Source organism: Rattus norvegicus, chromosome 3 (assembly GCF_036323735.1).
Source record: "Rattus norvegicus strain BN/NHsdMcwi chromosome 3, GRCr8, whole genome shotgun sequence".
In the NCBI taxonomy this organism is placed as follows: domain Eukaryota; kingdom Metazoa; phylum Chordata; class Mammalia; order Rodentia; family Muridae; genus Rattus; species Rattus norvegicus.
The window spans coordinates 14,641,302-14,659,423 of record NC_086021.1 but is presented as its reverse complement, the minus strand read 5'-3'; positions in this window follow the sequence as shown (position 1 = coordinate 14,659,423).

Genomic DNA, 18,122 nt, shown 5'->3' with positions numbered 1-18,122 from the left:
TATGGAGAAATATTTACAGTACATCAAAATAAGTGTGAAATGCATCACAATGGAATCCTCTTCATTCCAGCAATTTTTCTACAAGAGCAGAGTCCACTGAGTGGTCAAGTATGTAAAACAGACCTCCTGCTTCCTAATTGTCAGAGCTTTAAGACTTTCCTATGTTCTCTACACTTAGATTTTTATAAATTTTTCATGAATGGGTGCAGATCTAACCTAATAGATCTAATAAGCTAGTATACCTGACTATGTCGTCTGCTCCCATGAGAAAACTTTGTATTGCTTTGCTTTTCTGTTGTTGTTGTTGTTTGGGGAGCTGTGTTTTCCATTATCCCCAATAGAAAATTAATCTAGTGATCAATTAGTGAACAGAAACAAAAATTATGTATTATGGTGAGAAATCCCCCAAAATAGAGTGTACACAAAGGTAAATCTGAAATGTTTGTGTGCAGACATGCACTCATGCTCTTGTCCCATGTAGCTGACAAGCATTCAACACCAGATCAACTTAAGTGATTTGGGAAATTAACTTAATTCACACAGAAGCAAACTCATAGGGAATACATTTTTTTCTTCAATGTATTTAAAAGTGACCAAATGGTGAAAAAGTATGTAAAGAAATACTGTTACCCTGCATTGTTGTTTATACTAAAATTTTAATTCATGTACAATCTCCATGTCCTCTTTCTCTATTGTGTTTCTCTGTGTCTGTGTTTCTGCATGAATATATAAGCAGACATGTGTATGTGGCATACGTGTGAGTGTGTGTGCATATGTGTGTGTGCATGTGGGTGTGTGTCTTATATGGTATTTATGAACATAGGTAACATGTTTATTTATAATTTGGAAATACTGAAAATCACATTTGATTTGTGGATCAACCATGTGCTGATCTACTCACATACGTCTGACATTTCATTATATCAGGTGAATAGAGAGAGAGCCTAACAGGCTGGTGATATCTCCTTCTTACTCTTGTCAGGAAAAAGTGGTGTATTTTTGGAAAGTAAAACCAAACTTTAGCAAAGACATATACACCACACAAAACAGGAAAGGTTATGTCATTTGAAGGGAAAAGATATCAGACTGGGAGAAAAATGAGTTTGCCACATTCCAATATTTGAGGGACATGAGATTGAACTTCAGAAGATATAATCGGAAGGGACAGGCAGAATCCCCAAGGAGCCAAAGTAAGCTAAACCCTGGAGCTTCTCATTACACGAGAGCTCAGAGATTGGTGAGGATGGTGAACATAATGATAAGAACTTTGCAGTCCATACTCAGTCTCCATATAAGGCTACATTGTGAACAAGATGAAAAGGAGTCACCACCACAGAGCTAACAGCTACTTTAGCAGTCACATTGTGAAAAACAGAGTGTAACTATAGACAGAAGAGAAGGATGATATTTGAAATAGACAAGGCTGTGCTGGAACTGAACAGTTTTCCATGTAAGTAACCAAGCAAGCACACAGCAGGTGCCATATGCAAAAGTGAGCAAAGAGGGATGAACTGTGTAGATACTATGTGTACAGAAATACAGGTTATTTGGTGGAATTCTAAGATGTTGATATGAGAGGATAGGAAGGAATTTCTATCAAGCCAGGCACCATGTCTTTCTCTTAGAATACTCACATTCAAGAGACTGAGGGTGAGAAATTAGGAATTTCAGGTTAGCCTGGACTACATATCCAGACAATACATCTTTTATTCTTTTTTCTTTATTTAAATCTATAGTCTGATTGATAGAATATCATGAACAATATTAAGAAAACAGACATTTAAAGCCTACACAGTAGTACTCCTGCTAAGAAAACATGCTCTATAAAGAGACAGGAATTATTAAGTTACAGATACCAGCTGTCATATTGAAGGTTGTGGCATGAAGGGGTCTGGTGTTGTTTGGTTGATCCTTCTTCACTTTCATGGTTCACTTTACAAATCTTAAAAAGCTTCTCTGACGACCTCGTTACTGTGCAAACATTGAGATGTGCCTTGCATTTAATTCTATGTATTAAAACCAGTAATCATTTATTTATCAAACGATTATTTGATTTTACTTTATCTTCAAAAATGATGAGTCTTGAGGAAATGATACCTTTATAGTGTGGGTTTGAATATTCATAATAGCAATCAGAGGATAGTCGGGGCCCAACACACACACAGGGTGGTTGGAGAGACTATACCTGTGTCATCAGGAAAGCATAGAGATGAGTGGATTGATCAGGTTTTCTGCATAACATTGATAACTAGTTAATGATAAGAATGGGTAAAAATCGAGATACACTCAAGGTTTTCTTTTCCTTCGTTTGAATGATTGCTTATGCAGCATGTGAAACTGAACTTAAACCCACGGTAAACCTTCTGCCTGAGCTTCATTAATGCCAGGACTACATGTTTCCACCTTCTATTGTAAGTATTTGAACACTTGGCTCAATGCTTAGCACACTTTGAAAAATCCCCTGGTGTTAAGAGAGAAAGTATTAGCTATGAAATTATGTGAGAAAAAAATCTTTTCTAAGCTTTGATTTTTGTGACTGCAGACAAAGACCTTGACTCTGATGTAACTGAGCCTCTAAAATACTAAAAAATCAATATCTCTCATCTGCAAGAATCCTACTAATGGCTTACTGCTCTGTGTTTCTGGAGATGAGTGTCAATTGTGTCAATTGCACTTTGTGGCAGGAAAAGGGCTTGTCTGTCACATGCTTTGCAATTGCCAAGAACTGTGAGGTCCCTGGAGAATGCTCCCTCTGTTCACCCTCATTCTGCTCTCATGGCCTTTGCTATCTGCTCCCGTCCATCTCTACACACCCCCATGCACTTCTTTCTGGGGAACTTATGTATCTTGGAAATTGGTCACACTGGCTCTGTCACACCCAAGATATGGAGAGCCGTGTGAGATCTGAGGAGTCTCTCAACCCACAGATGTTGTTCTTCACACCTTTTGATATAACTGAGTGTTTCCTATTGGCAGTCATGGCCTTTGGCCACCATATGGCCCTGCTTCACTATGCAACTCAAATGAGTCGTGAGGTATGCGCCCATTTGGCAATTGTTTCATGGGGAATAGGTTGCCTTGTAGGGTTGGGACAAAACTACTTGAGGCCCAAATCTAACCACCCACAAGGAGTTGATACATTCTTGGTCATCTTCCATACCACAGTGACATCCATGCTGAACCCCATCATCTATAGCTTAAGGAACCACGAAGTCAAGGCAGCACTGAGAAGGACTCTGGGTCAGAAGAAAGTTCTGATAATAAATAGGTAATTAAGGATCCCAAAGTGATCTTTCAAAAAGGTGCAAAGTCTGTGAAAGAACGAAAACAAAATCACTTTGCTCTTTCTTGCTGTCTTGAAACAAACTTAAGAAACATAACTTTGTTTTAGAGTGTTCTCTTTATTCCCCACAATGTTTAATTGCAAACAATTCTAAAGTTTGCTTGCTACTAAATTACTTTAGTAGATCAGTCCAGTACTTAAACATTTTCATCTGGACAGAGTTTAAACCACATGGTCATGTCTCAGGGGCCTTGAAAATTCTCTGTGTCCATTCTTATCCAATCCAGAAATTGTTTGTAAATGATCTCAGCTCATTATGCTACAATTCCATATCCCTCAGTACATGTACATTCATTGCATTGGACTGGAACTGCTAAGTAGTTCTCAGGTTAGTGAATTTTTAGCCTCTACTTTGTGTACCATTTGGTCAGTCCATACGTCAGTTCTGGGCACCCAGGGCCTATGATTTTGGAACAGGAGTCGTCTTTCCTCCACTGTTTGATTTCTATAGGGTGGAGGAAAAGAATTTCAGCTAGGTGATTCTCAACATAAATATCATAGTTTCAGATAAGCACACACGCACACACACACACACACACACACACACTCACGCACAAACACACATGCACACACGCACGCACACACACACACGCATGCACACACACACACACACACACACACACACACACACACACACACATACACATGCCTGAATGCACACATTATACAGGAATTGAAGTGGGTTTACAAGTGACAGAATACACATAAAAGTCAGCTAGTGTCAGATAATTAGATTCAGGTTGCTATTCAATAAGAAAATAAAATAACATAATATTATAATATTGACTCTTTATGAGTATAATTAAACAAAAATAAAATTCCATTTAAGTGTGCTGAAAATATGGAAGACATTAAAAAAATTACCATGACACTAAAACTACAGTAATGTTTTAGGCATGAGTCACCCAAACAGAAAGACAATAATTATATTCTCCTCGGACTCATGGTTCTGAGTCTACTTACATGCAGTAAGGACCATTCAGGTCAAAATGTTGTAAAAAAATGACCAAGATGCTGAAAACAAATACTAAAGTTTTGAAGAGACACACAGTCTTTATATAGGCTTTAAGTAATTTTCCTATTACTTCTACTACTATAAAAGAAAATACAAAAGAAAAATACATTAAAATACTTTAACTATGAAAGGAAAATAATTTAAAATAACTTCATTGCTCCGTAATTGGGTGTTGTTAAGATGACAGGCATCCTCCTAATGCTTAACTACGATAAGCAAAGCAAGAAACACCTTTTGGTATCTGTGTCAAGTAAGTATAATCTCAACCTAAAAGAGAAAAACAACTTTGTAAATCCAAATTCAGAGACATTACAGCAAAGTAATTATTAATCTTCAAAGGTGTGGTCACAGAATATAAAAATAGTAATGAGTTATCACAGAATAGAATGACGTAAGACATGCAATAACTAAATGTCAACTGGATTTCTGGATTGGACACGGGCTAGAAAGTGTACAGTTCTAGAAACATTGTTGTTATGATTCGGTCAACCTACTGTGTTACTTGTAACATATTTTTTTTAAATTTTCTGATTTTTTGAGAATTAGTCATTAAATTGATTAAAGTATATAAAATTCAGGAATTATGTTACGATATAAAACCATACTTTTCCTATCAATTAAATCTGATTTTCCTGTATAGATTGAATTCTGCTTTATTTTTTTGTATTTATTTATTTTACTAATTTATTTATGTCTCAAATGCTGTCATCCTTCCTGTTTTCCCCACAGAGTCCCTTACCCCAAACACCATCCCTTTCTGACTTCTTCTTTCAAAACGTCAAACCATCAGTATTTATAAGGCATGTTTAGTCCTTGAATAGCTGTTCATTTGGCCGTGCATTTGAAAATCTACAACATTGAGAGTGCAGACATCAGGGAATAGCTTCAAAAATGACATTCAAAAATTAAATATTCTCCAGTTATCAGCAATCAGCTATCAGCTTGACAAAGCTGGAGGAATCCAAGAACAAAATTATCCTTGAAATGTACGTAGAGAAAATTGATCAGACAAGAAGGAAAACAGATGGCAACCTTCCTGGATTCAACACAGGAGGGCCTACGTTCCTGTAGTGTATTCTGCATGAGTTTATAGAGTCTATGGGCTAATACCTGGAAATGAACTCCTACAAAAATCAACAACAAACTAACCACAAACTGCAATATTTATGGAAGCCAAACAAATATGTGGAAAGTATTATTTTCAGCTCTCTATGAGAATAACAAAGTTTATTAATTTGTATATTAATAAAATTTTAATTTAATGACTGCTTATTTTTATAGCAAATTTTAAATAAATAGATTTTAAGTGACTCATGTGATCATTAACGTTTAGTGGCTTTGATTGCACTATAGATCAATAAAGTCTTTATTTGACTGTGATCATCACTATGAATATTCACGAAAATCAAATTATGTCAACCAGGAACTGCTCTTCTGTTTTTATACTTTTTGTTGTACATATGTAAGAGTTTTACCTCCTTGTTCACGTGTGCAGCACATTCATGCCTAGTGTCCAGGAGGTTGAAGAGGGTGTGAGATTCCGTGATGCTGAAATGACAGCCACTTGTGACCTGTCACTCGGGAGCTGGGGATCGGCCCCGGGTCCTCTAGAAGAACAGATAATGCTATTAATCAATGAATCATTTCTTCATCTTCCGCAAACGCCATTTTTTGTAAGTATAGTGCCTAAGCTGTCCTGTCTTCTGCATAGACCACTGTTTTCTCAAATGTGATAATTTAATATTAAACACACACCCACCAGCTTCTTACCTTCATATATATATATATATATATATATATATATATATATATATATATTCACACAAACTCACATACACACAGAAAAACACACACACTCACACACACAGACACACGCACAACTGTTCTTATCTTCAAGTTTACTTACTTACACACACACACACACACACACACACACACCTATTCTTACCTTCAAGTTTAGTTAGTTACATAAACCAACACACAGACACACACACACACACACCTGCTTATTTTCATAGTTATTTGTTTATTTATGCACTTTACATGCTGCACACTGCCCCCCTCCAGTCCACCCCTCTCACAATCCTTCCCCCAGCCCTTTCTCCTCTGAGCAGGAGGGGACCCCACGGGTATCTCCTCACCTTGCATATCCAGTCTCTGTGATCACACCCTCTGCTACTGAGGCCAGACACAGCAGCCTAGATGGATGGGGTGGGGAGGTAGAGGTCACATCCAGAAAGAGGCAGAGAGCTGGGGTAAGAGATGCCCATGAATCATGGGTGTTTCCTTAGCCGAGACTCACAGCCTCAGTGATATGGACCTGAAGAAGCCATCTCCTGGAGCCAGAGAGCAACCAAAATGGAGTGATAGAGACACCAACTTTAGACCCAAAATTTATTCTGACCACAGGACATGCAGGGGCCGTGCATAGAGCAGAGAGTGAGGAATGATCCACCAATGGTTAGTGCAGATTGAGACCCGCCCCATGGATGAGCACCGATCCCTGACACTATTAATGACGCTCTGTTATGCTTGCAGACAGGAGTCTATCATGGCTTGCCTCTGAGAGACTCCACTAAGGTGCTGACTCAGACAGAAGCAGAAACCCACTATCCAAACCACGGGTGGAGCTTGGGGACTCTGATTGAAGAACAGAATGAAAGGGATTATGGCCTCTAAGGGCATAGGCCCTCCACAGGCTTTGTCTTCATGTGGGTACCGAACAACTAGAAATGGGCTTTCCCAAAACATGTTGTCTGTAGATGGGACATCTGTGTCTTTAAAATTCATTTCTTTATTTACTCACTTTTCATCCCAATATCTGTCTCCATCTTCAGGGTACGCCAACACCCGTTGTCGGGGGAACCCGTAAAAAAAAAGACTAAGCTACACATTTCCTTCCTATGTCCTGGGGGCTCAGGTTCAGTCCACGTTCACTCTCTGGTTGGTGGTTCAGTCTTTGGCAAAACCCAAGAGTCCCCGTGAGTTGACTCTATTTGTCTTCCTGTGGAATCCGTCAAACCATCTGGGCCTCGATTCTTCACCTGTTTTTTTTTTTTTTTTGAAAGACTCCCCAAGCTCCAGCTAATGTTTGGTGGTGAATCTTTACACTTGTTTCTCTCAGCAGTTGGGTGGAGTCACTTAGAGGACAGTTATGCTACGATTCTGTCTGCAAGCACGATACAGAATCTTTAATAGTGACTGGGATCAGTGATTGCCCTCGGGGTAGTTCTCAATCTGCGCTAACCATTGGTTGGACGTTCCTTCCATGTCTGCTCTATCTATCTCTGTCTCTGAAGATTTTGTAGGCTGTGTTCACTTTGGATTAAAGGTTTTGTGGGTGGGATTTGTCCTTGTCACATCACTGGGAATCATGCCTGGCTACAGAAGTGGACAATTAAGGATCTGTATCCCCACTGCTAGAATCACCCCAATAGACACCCTGGGGATTCGCCTTTCCCTGTTCTCTTGCACGTTCTAGAGATGCGCACCCCACACTTGTGATTTCCATTCCCTCTTCCCTGCTTTCCCTACAGCTGATTCTTCCAAAGTCCACTCCCTTCCCTACCTTCCCTCCCATTCAGTTTCCTCCCTCCCTCCATCCTCCTCAATATCTATTCTGCTAAATGCATTTTAAAGTCAATAATTAGGAAAAAACACTGAGTAAGTATAGGAAGTATCCCCTAAGTAATTGTGGTGGAGGTTTAGGCAAGATATGCACATATTCAATTTTATAGAGGCCAGAATTACAACATATATTGTTAGAAGAGACACTGTCTTCATTACATTCAACATGAAGGAAAACCATTTATATATTCTATTAGTTATACAAGAGAATCTATTAAATGAGTTACACACATCACACAACTTTATCACTTTGAAAGCTCTCTTTATTGCAAATATTTACACAATGAAAAGTGCAAAGGTTTAAACTCATGTGAGTGTACTTTGTTGTAAAGTTAAAGTTTATATATACAGGTTGATGACAACAGTCATCTCAGATTCACAGGTATAAATACATCAGGGAGTCATCTATTACCTTATCTGTCTTCTCTCCTTTATTCCTGAAGAAGACTCATCTCACTTGCAGCCCTTACTGTGAGGGATGGATCAGAAAATGCCTGAGAGTCTACAACCCAGAATCCATCTATAGAAAAGATAAAAGACAACATCTCCAAATAGTACACGCAGTCAAAACTTTCTTGTAGATCTTGAAACAAAATGCAAAGAACAAACCCACATCCTAGGATATTACCACATATAGGAAACGGTAGCTGTAGGAAGCTTTCTCAGGGGATTTAAACTTCTGCACCTAAGAATGAAACTCCCTCCATGAAGTTGAAGATTTATTTCTATCGCAAGAATGTTAGTTTGCCTCTTGACAGTCGTGTCGTCTGTCCATCACTAGAGCGACGGCCATGCTTTATGAATGTGAACACATAAACACATACCGGTTTTCACGTCTTCAAAGAATTTCAAGAAGAACATGAAAGAGAATATATAATGTTCTAGAGATGAAATACGGGAATTTAAATTAGCCAGCACACACATGTTGTTAAAATTTTCTGCCTACTATTATATAATAATTTTGACTATTCCTGCTATGAATGAAAAGATGGTTATGTAATGTCTACCAATCCCCAAAGCCCAAAACATTGTGGAAAACTGTCTTATTTCTCCCTAACTTGGGTCTTTGGTCACCAACCTTTTCATTGCTTGTCTAAATTCTGTTTCTCAAATAGATCAGAGGACTACGTGAGGGTGTCACTCTCATGTAGAAGACCAAGGAACTTTCTGTCCTTGCATGTATTTGCTCTTGGGAACATGAAAATAAAACTTTCAGTTTCAAGAACCAAAACATGGCCGTCCAATGGGACCCACATGAAACAAAATCTTTCTTCCTGCCTTCAGTGAACTTCAACACTGTTAACAATGGAGATAACAATATAATGGAATAATCCTGTAATAATAATAATAATAATAATAATAATTAATAATAATAATTAATAATAATAATTAATAATAATAATAATGGAGTAATCCCCTCAAGGGATCACAGACTATGGTAAGTAAATGTTGAAATGTGTTTTTCAAGGTTTATTGTATCCATGAAAGCAATTTTCACAAGGACAGACTCCTCATACATGAAAATCACTCAAAATGTCATGGCTTCACAGAGAGAGTTGAGAACCAGGGTGGTCTTTTCTTCGGACAGGAGAAAGATTCGCCAACCTTCCAGAAGAAAAGCAATCCAGACAGTCTGTGTGTGAGGATGCTTAGCTTATGCATGATTAACACACATACACACACACATGCACACACATATACACATACACACACAGATATACAGAAACACACACAAAGAGACCTAGACAGTTAGAGAAACAGACATACACACAGATAGACACAGACAGACAGGCACAGACAAACACGCAGACACAGACACACATACACAAACACACAGACACACACACGTATACACACACAGAGAGACACATAAAAACAGAGACACATACAGACTCACAAAAAGACACACTCACACACACACATACACACACATATACACAAACACAGACACACAGACGATAACCAATATACAGATACACACAGACACAGACAGAGACACACACACACAAAAACACATATGCACACACACAAACACACATACACACACACACACACACACACATACACTCATCTCTTGTCTCCTTCCTAGAGTGTCCAGGCACACAACAGGTGTGAATGGATGAAGAGGGACCAGGAACCAGTCGGTCAACAGAATCTTGTTCTGCCTGCAAGTGAGTTGGGGGTTGCTCCAAGGATTTCCGTGTCACAGCTCTGTTAGAAGGTGTTCAGGGACACGCTATGGTTGTGTGCATATATTTTACTCACGGTGAACGAGGGCTACACAAACCTTGGAGAGGGGGAAGGGGTTTTCTTGTGCATTTACATCGATGGAGGCTTAAGGTACCAGGAAGGCCTCATTTGCTATATCTTTATAAACTCTGTCCCAGCCTCGGTCTGCTGTTCAGGGATCTCCATGTGACCTCCTCAGAAACCGACTCCACTGAGTGTGCCCCATCCCCACCCTGAGGTCCCACTTGCTCGATTTCAAAGGATTGCAGGTTCCGACTCTGCGTTCTCTGTCAGATTAAATCCTCCGGAGTTTGCCCTCTAGACACCATGAACTAACCAGCGCATCCATCGTGTTTCTGCATTAACCCGTGTGTCCCCTAATTCTGGCCGGTTCTCTCTGCACTGCGCTCTCCCTCCATCGTCCCCACCGACCCTCCGCTCCTGTCCTCAGTCGTCCTCACTCACCCACAGAATCTGTTCCAGTTTTCCTTTGAGAGAGGTCGATGCTTTCCCCCTCATGGGCCTTCTCCTTTCCTGTGTCCTCTCTGCATGTGTGGATCGTAGATAGAATAAGATTTATCTCATGGCCAATACCATCCATAGGTAAACGCCGCCATGTTTGCGTCTCTAGGTCTCAGCTCCCTCTCGGGCTGATTTCTTTCTTTTAGTTTCATCTATTTTCTCTTAAGATTCATGATTTCATGCCCCCATCCCTATGATATCATTCCCCCACCGATATGATGTCATGCCCCATAACCATGATGTCATGCCCCATAACCATGATGTCATGCCCTTGCTAGAATGGTTGTATCTATTCACCAGGTAACACTCTGAATGCGGCCCTGTCACCACACCCCTCCAGGGTCCCACCATTTACAGTCCCTCCTCCTACCCTCCCCCCTTCTTCTCTGAGAGAGTGGAGGACCCCTCTGGGTGCACCCTCTCCCCTGGCACATCAAGTCTCTGCAGGACGAGATTCATCGTCTCCCACCAGGTCCTGAAAACGCAGCCGGGTAGGAGAACAGGATCCACAGACAGGCGACGGGTTAGTGACCCCACGTGAGGACCATTGTGCTCCTCTGCTGCTCTCAGTCCTTCCCTCAGCTCCTCAGTGAGACTCACTGAGCTCCATCCTATATTTGTCCGTGTGTCTGTGCTTCTGTGTCAGTCGGCTCTCGGTGGAGCCTGCAGAGGACAATAACGCTACCCTCCCGTCTGCAAACATGATAAAGGACCATTAATAATGTCAGGGTTTGCCGTCGGCCCATAGGATAAGTCTCACATCCGGTCACGTATCCTTTGGCCATTCCCTCTTTTCCTCTTCCATCTCTGTCCTTGTGTCTATTATAGAAAAGGCAATATCTGGGTCAAAATTTTGGGCGTGTGTTTGTGTCCTTAACCTTCCACCTGGGGTCCTCCGTGGATACAGAAAGTGACCATTTCAGTCTCCGTATCCCCACTGCACCGAGTCTCAGCTAAAGTCACCGTCATGGACGCCAGGGCAGCCTCACCCATCGCAGACTGCAGGATAATCATAGAGATAGCGCCCACCCTGGACAGTCACTGATTTAGTCTATTCTCCTGCCCTCTGTCCCTCTTGCCTGCCTGTCCCCAGAAATGATTCTCAAACCCCATTTCCCTTCCCATCCCCTCAGCCACCCAATCCTTTCCTTCCATCTGCCTCCCCTCATTATTTTATTCCTCCTTCTGGGTGAAATTCAAGCATTTTTCTTGGGTCTTTCTTCATGTTTAGCCTCTTTGGTTCTGTAGATCGTAGTGTGTGAATTCTGTACTTTACGGCTAATACCCTCTTTTAAGTGAATGTGTACATGTTATTTTGGGTCTCAGTTACCTCATTCAGGACAAGACTTTCTCATTCCATATACTTGACAGCAGCTTCTCAATGTCCTTATTTTTCATAGCTGCGTAGTATTCCATTGTGTAAATGAACCACATTGTCTGTAGCCATTGTTTGGTTGAGGGGCATCTGGGTTATTTCTATTTCCTGTTCATTATGAAGAAATCCACTAGGAACATGATGGAGTACATGTCCTTGCAGTATGGCAGGTCTTTTCAGATATAAGATCAGGTGTAGTATAGCTGGGTCTTTAGGAAGAATATTTCCCATTTTCTCAGAATCCACTGGATAGATATGGAAAGCATTATACAGATTTCCTCTTCCCCCAGCAAATGCAATTTGTAACCTGATGTTTATCTGCTTCGTCAAAGGAGGTTTCCCCCGACTAGCCCTCTGTCATGGACTCTGGTGATCGCATATGAACCTTCTTCCCATTTTAACCGGTCAGTAAATGCTAGAGCCTATTACTGAGAGACGGAGGGGAAAGTTGGTACTAGAGGTTTGACGGTGGGGTTAGGTAGAGAGTCAGAAGAGGGTAAGAGGGGAAGGGAGAGGACTGAAGAAAAAGAGGAGGAAGGAATGATGGAAACAATCCATATGGCCTGGAGAAAGCACATGTAGCAAGGGGGTTTATGGTTGGGGAATAAGTTATGATAACGTTATATCTACCCAATACACGTTTATAGATTATAATTATAATAACCAGATTGTGTGTTTTCTTTATGGGCTCATTGGGTTTGGAAATTACAACAAGCTTTCCTCAACAGTATGTATGAAAAGATGTTTTCCATCACTATTCCCCTTAAACTATAAGCTGAATTTGTATAAAATAAACCTATGTAAATACACTTTGAAGGCTTTTCTGTGATTAGCTAAAGGGTTTTTATATTGTGAATGAAGAATGGTGGATTTCAGGCCAATACCACCTGCTCTCAGAAGGTAAGAAACAGAGAAAGATAAGCAATAACGTATGCTAAGGAACAATGAACTGGGAGAGACTATTCTATGGAATATATAGAACAATAAATTTGACCCGTCTGTTACTGGTTAGCTGGGGACTTCATTACGCACATCTATGTACTTAAAATGTTTTCTTTTCCTTCTTAAGTTTGAATGGTTGCTCTGAAAACTCTGGGTTTTGTTTTAAGATCTTTGCATATGTAATGATAGTTTTGAAATATTAGTGTTATAATCAAAATCCGTGCTTTGTACATACTTTTTAAGCAACAAAAAAGAGAAGTGTCTGCTTGGGTTTTATGAAGAAATTTAGTATGTTAAACATGAATATATTTTTCTGATATATACCTTCTCTTTATATACCATGTTGATGAAACCTTAGCACATATGAATGCATAGTAACCATCTTAGTAGAGTTTCGGGATTTTCTTGTATCTTGTTTGACATGTGCACTTCTATTAAAATGCTATCTTTTTTCTAAGTCTCTTAATTTAACTGGAGAGGTTTTCAATAACTTCTAGTCCATTGTTAATTCATATAACCGGTCTTTGGTGTTGTTATTGAATTTTATGACAGTAACTTCTTAATGTTCTTTATTTTGAATATATATATATATATATATATATATATATATAACCAAAATATTTTATAAAAAGATTAAATTTTTAGTGGAAATATCACTTAGTGATGGACAATTTTATAAGCATTTCTAAAGTATTGAATATTCTACAATTTTAATTAGTATTAAAACATTATAAATACCACATCCTTTATTAATGTTAAAATACACTGATCTAGTTAACATAGCCACAAATTTTTATCTTTGGAAATATTTTCTTAGTTTGTCAGTAATTAATCTTGACTTCTCTATCTGAGCTTTCTCATCATTTTTCACAAAGAAATCTATTGCTGTTTTATTGAGAATAGTAAGGAATGCTCATTGATACGTAGATACATAAGAATGTGACAATATACACAATGGTATTTCATTCAGCCCAGGAAAACTAAACTATGATGGTTTCAGGAAAATAGATGTAACTAGAAAATATACCGAGTAAGGAAACAAAGACTCAGAAAGGCAAATACCATGTGTTCTTTCTTATGTGGATAATAGAATCTCCTTTTCATATACTTGTATTTATGAGAAGCTGTGGGTGGTTTGAGTTTATTTAGCGGGTATAGGTCGCAGAGATTAGAAAGTAGGGTTTTTAGAGTGTGGTATGGAAGATATTGAACATGTGGGATATGAATGTAGAAGTAAGAATAATCAAGAGAGACTAGTATAAGTGGTGAGTGTCATAGGGCAGGAGGGAACAAAGAACTGAGGAAGCAAGGATGAGGTTGAATGTCTACAAAAATAACATAAGGCAGCCTGTTACTTTATAGGTTAGGTTAAAATAAATATTAAAATTTAAAACTAATACCATAATGTTTAATGCTATATTATATATCATGTTTGAGGAAAAATGCCAGCAAGTGATATCAAAATGAAAACAATATATTTATCTTATTTGATCTTAGTCATATTATCCATAATTATTTGGTAAAAGCATCACTTGCCTGCCAAATTTTGGTATCATTTAAAAAATCACCTGTGAGACAATAATAACTCATGGTAGTAGAGTATTATTATTATAAGAATGTCAACTGGTAAAATCTGTGTTTTGATTTATGTTGTAAGTTGCTTTTTACTTAAATTTGCTCCTCCTGACATTCACTCATACTAAATTATAAATTTCAATGTTAACATACTACTATAAAAATATGATCCAGCAGGGTTGTTGAAATTGCTCAATAATAAGTTCATATTATCCATAAACTACAGGACGTCCTCCACAAAGCTCATAGATACAAAGAAGATAAACAAGAAGAAAGGCCCAAGTGCAGATGATTGACTCTCAGGTGAATGGGGAATAAAATAGTCTTGGAGGGAGATTGAGGGAAGGAACTAGGTGGGAGAAGGAAGGTAGAGGAGAATGGATCCTGCGTGGGAAGGGACAGGAGATATGACCCGATAGTCAGGAGAAGGAAAGGAAATCTTGAACTTTTAGAGATGAGGAGGTGGGAGAAACCTCCAGGAAGAGAAAGAGACCTGGATAAGGGAGGTACCCACGAATCAATGGGTGACCTAAGATGTGACTTACGTTGGTGATATGGAACATGAAGAGGCCAACTCCTGTAGCCCGGAAGGACCACCAGTGGACAGATAAAGACACAAATACACCCACAAAACTTTCTACGCAAAATTTTTCAAGACTAAAAGAAATTCAGAACCACATTCTAGGGTCCATGTTGTCCTTTGCTTTACTGATGGCTGGTGATTTTTGTATAAAATAAGGATTTGGGAGATTATCATTAGAAGTAGGTATAAAATATTTATATTGTTATATTCACGCTTTAGCTGGGCCACTTTGTTGTCAATAACATTGCAAAAAATAAAATTGGAAAACAGAATTTTTGAGTTCACATTCAGGAATATATATAAAGTCCTCTTTCAAAGAATGTATAATAAGAAAATGTAATACAATATTCATTCAACTAAACGTCTGGAGGGAAAATATTGGACTTTGGGAAACAGAGAAAACCTAGAAACTTGAACTGTCTGTCACAGGAATGGACCTGGGAGTGGAATTATTACCCAGAAGAATCTCCTCCACCCCCTGTTCTTAGATACTTTTTACCCATGCCAAGCCCTTGACCAACACTCTCTATTCCAAACATGTAAGTACTAATGAAGCAAAGAGAGGTCTCTAGCTTTAGAGAGATGTAGTATGTAAAGGTTTCCACTGTGTCACAGGAGACACTCCTGGAAAAGGCACCCTCAAATCTGGTCGATGTAAGGAAAGCTGTTCAGCAGGTAGGACATGGCGTTCTCAGTGACATCATCATTAGGCCCTCCATGAAAAATCTCTTGTATCCTGGAGACCCCGAGCTTCTTCTGTGATGTCACAAGTGTCATGGTGACAGCAACCCCCTCTTGGATATTTATTGAGGATCTCTAAGGTTAACTCTTTTCCTCTTATTCCCACTAAACAGCCATTTGGGAGGGAGATAAAAGAGAAGGAAGCTGGACTTCTGTCTTTCTATAAAAAAAGGAAGAAATAAGTGGTCCACGGGAAAGCTCGGTGTGTCTTGGGTACGGATTGAGTGGGTTCACTGAAGAAACAGCCTTGATCTGAGCCTTCCACACATGGTAATCAGGAGCTGCGATCCTCTCAGAATCATCTGGACTTCCCTGCTTGATGTGGTTCCTGGAAGTCAGAGAGTTCATATAATCAGTTTCTTCATTCCAAAAGCCAGTTGTTGGGAAGGGCACAGCTGTTCTCCTCAGAGCTCATGGCTTTACTCTTTTTGCCCTGAAGAAAAAGGTCCAAAGAAACAAAGCAAAGACAAGTATTGTCTCCTCAGCTCAGTGTAAATGCATCATGCTTTGGATACCTATAGTGCAGTTTGTGTCTGACACTGATATCTGGGAGAGAGAAGTGCTTCTAGTTGAGACATCATCATCTCAGTCTTTCCACTAGTATTACTCTGAACACCACTTCAGATTCACGAGTCAATATGTGTGATTACTTGACAGCTTTTTCTTTTTTTTTTATAACTTTCATTTTTGTTTTATTTTTTAGCAAATTTTACTGCTTTTTTTTTAACTGGATGTTTCAATATTTACATTTCAAATATAATTTCCTTTCCCAGTTTCCTGCCCATAAGATCCTTACCCATTCCCATTTCCTTCTTCTCACACCAGCCTTTCTCCCGCATGACATTCCCTTGAACTGAAAGATGTACAAGGGAGGACAAGGGCTTCTCTTTCCAATGTTGCCCAAAAAGGCCATAGTCGGCCACATGTGCATTTGGAGCCATAGCTCAGTCCATGTCCTTCCTCTGTATATTGGTATAGTATGAGAAGCTCTGGTTCACTGGCATTGTTGTTCTTAAGGTGTTGAAAGTACCTTCAGCTCTTCTAATCCTTTTTCAAAATCTACCAACAAGAGTTCCGTTTTCAGTTCACTGGTTTGCTACTAGCATTCACTTCTGTATTTGACATACTGTATCTGTGTCTCTCAGGGAATAACTTTTTCAGGTTCCTGGCAGAATGCATTTCTTACCTTCATAAATCTTATCTAGTTTGGTTGGCTGATGTACACTGTCCCACGCGCGACCTCGCCAGCAAGAAAACACGTGTGGACATAGGAATCCTAGCTGTGACCAAACTTTATTGATATCTTAAGGAGGAAGCCCCGCGTGCCAGCATGGCACGCTTATATACACCCTAGCGAGGCACATCCACACCTGATTGGTCGCTAACCCATGATCTCATCAGGCACGCCCCGGAGTGGGGAAAGACCTGGCACGAAGGCACTCTTCCACATGCCCACAGAGTTAACTTCCTGAAAGGAAGTCGGCTGCCTCGGTGAAGGCCGGCGCCATCTTGTCTAGCTCGGCCTTCCTCGTGGGGCGCAGAGGAAGCCAGTGCCATCTAGTGGTGGTGAATGTTATTGCGGCCCTCTACAGTAAACATATGATTTTGGTGGCTCCTACACCTATGTGGTTAAGTGGAATGTTAACATGGATTCTGCCCAACTATGTCAAGAATGTAGAATTCACAAATGACAATTTCAAATAGACTCCCTTCTGTTTTTGTGAACCTATTGAAGTAGATATTTAACTTCTCCTCAAGCCACGTTTCTCCCTGCACATCATCCAGCATCTTAGGATTGGCCTGAACAAAGAATCATGGTAAAACATCCTAAACCCCCAACTCTGGCCGTGGGAATACTGGAAGCTACATAGTGCAGTACTAATATCAAATGGGATAAGAATCCTAACTCAATAGTCCATGTTGTCCTTTGCTTTCCTGATGTCTGGTAATTTTTCGATAAAATAAGGATTTTGGAGTTTATCATTTGAAGTAGCTACACAGTATTTACACTGTTATACTCACTCTATAGCTGGACCCACTTGTGACCAAAATCATTGCAGAAAATGGAATTGGAAAAAAAATTTTTGAGTACACATTGAGGAATATTTACAAAGTCCCTTATCAAGGAACTTACAATAAGAAATTGAAATACAATATTCATCCTATTCAA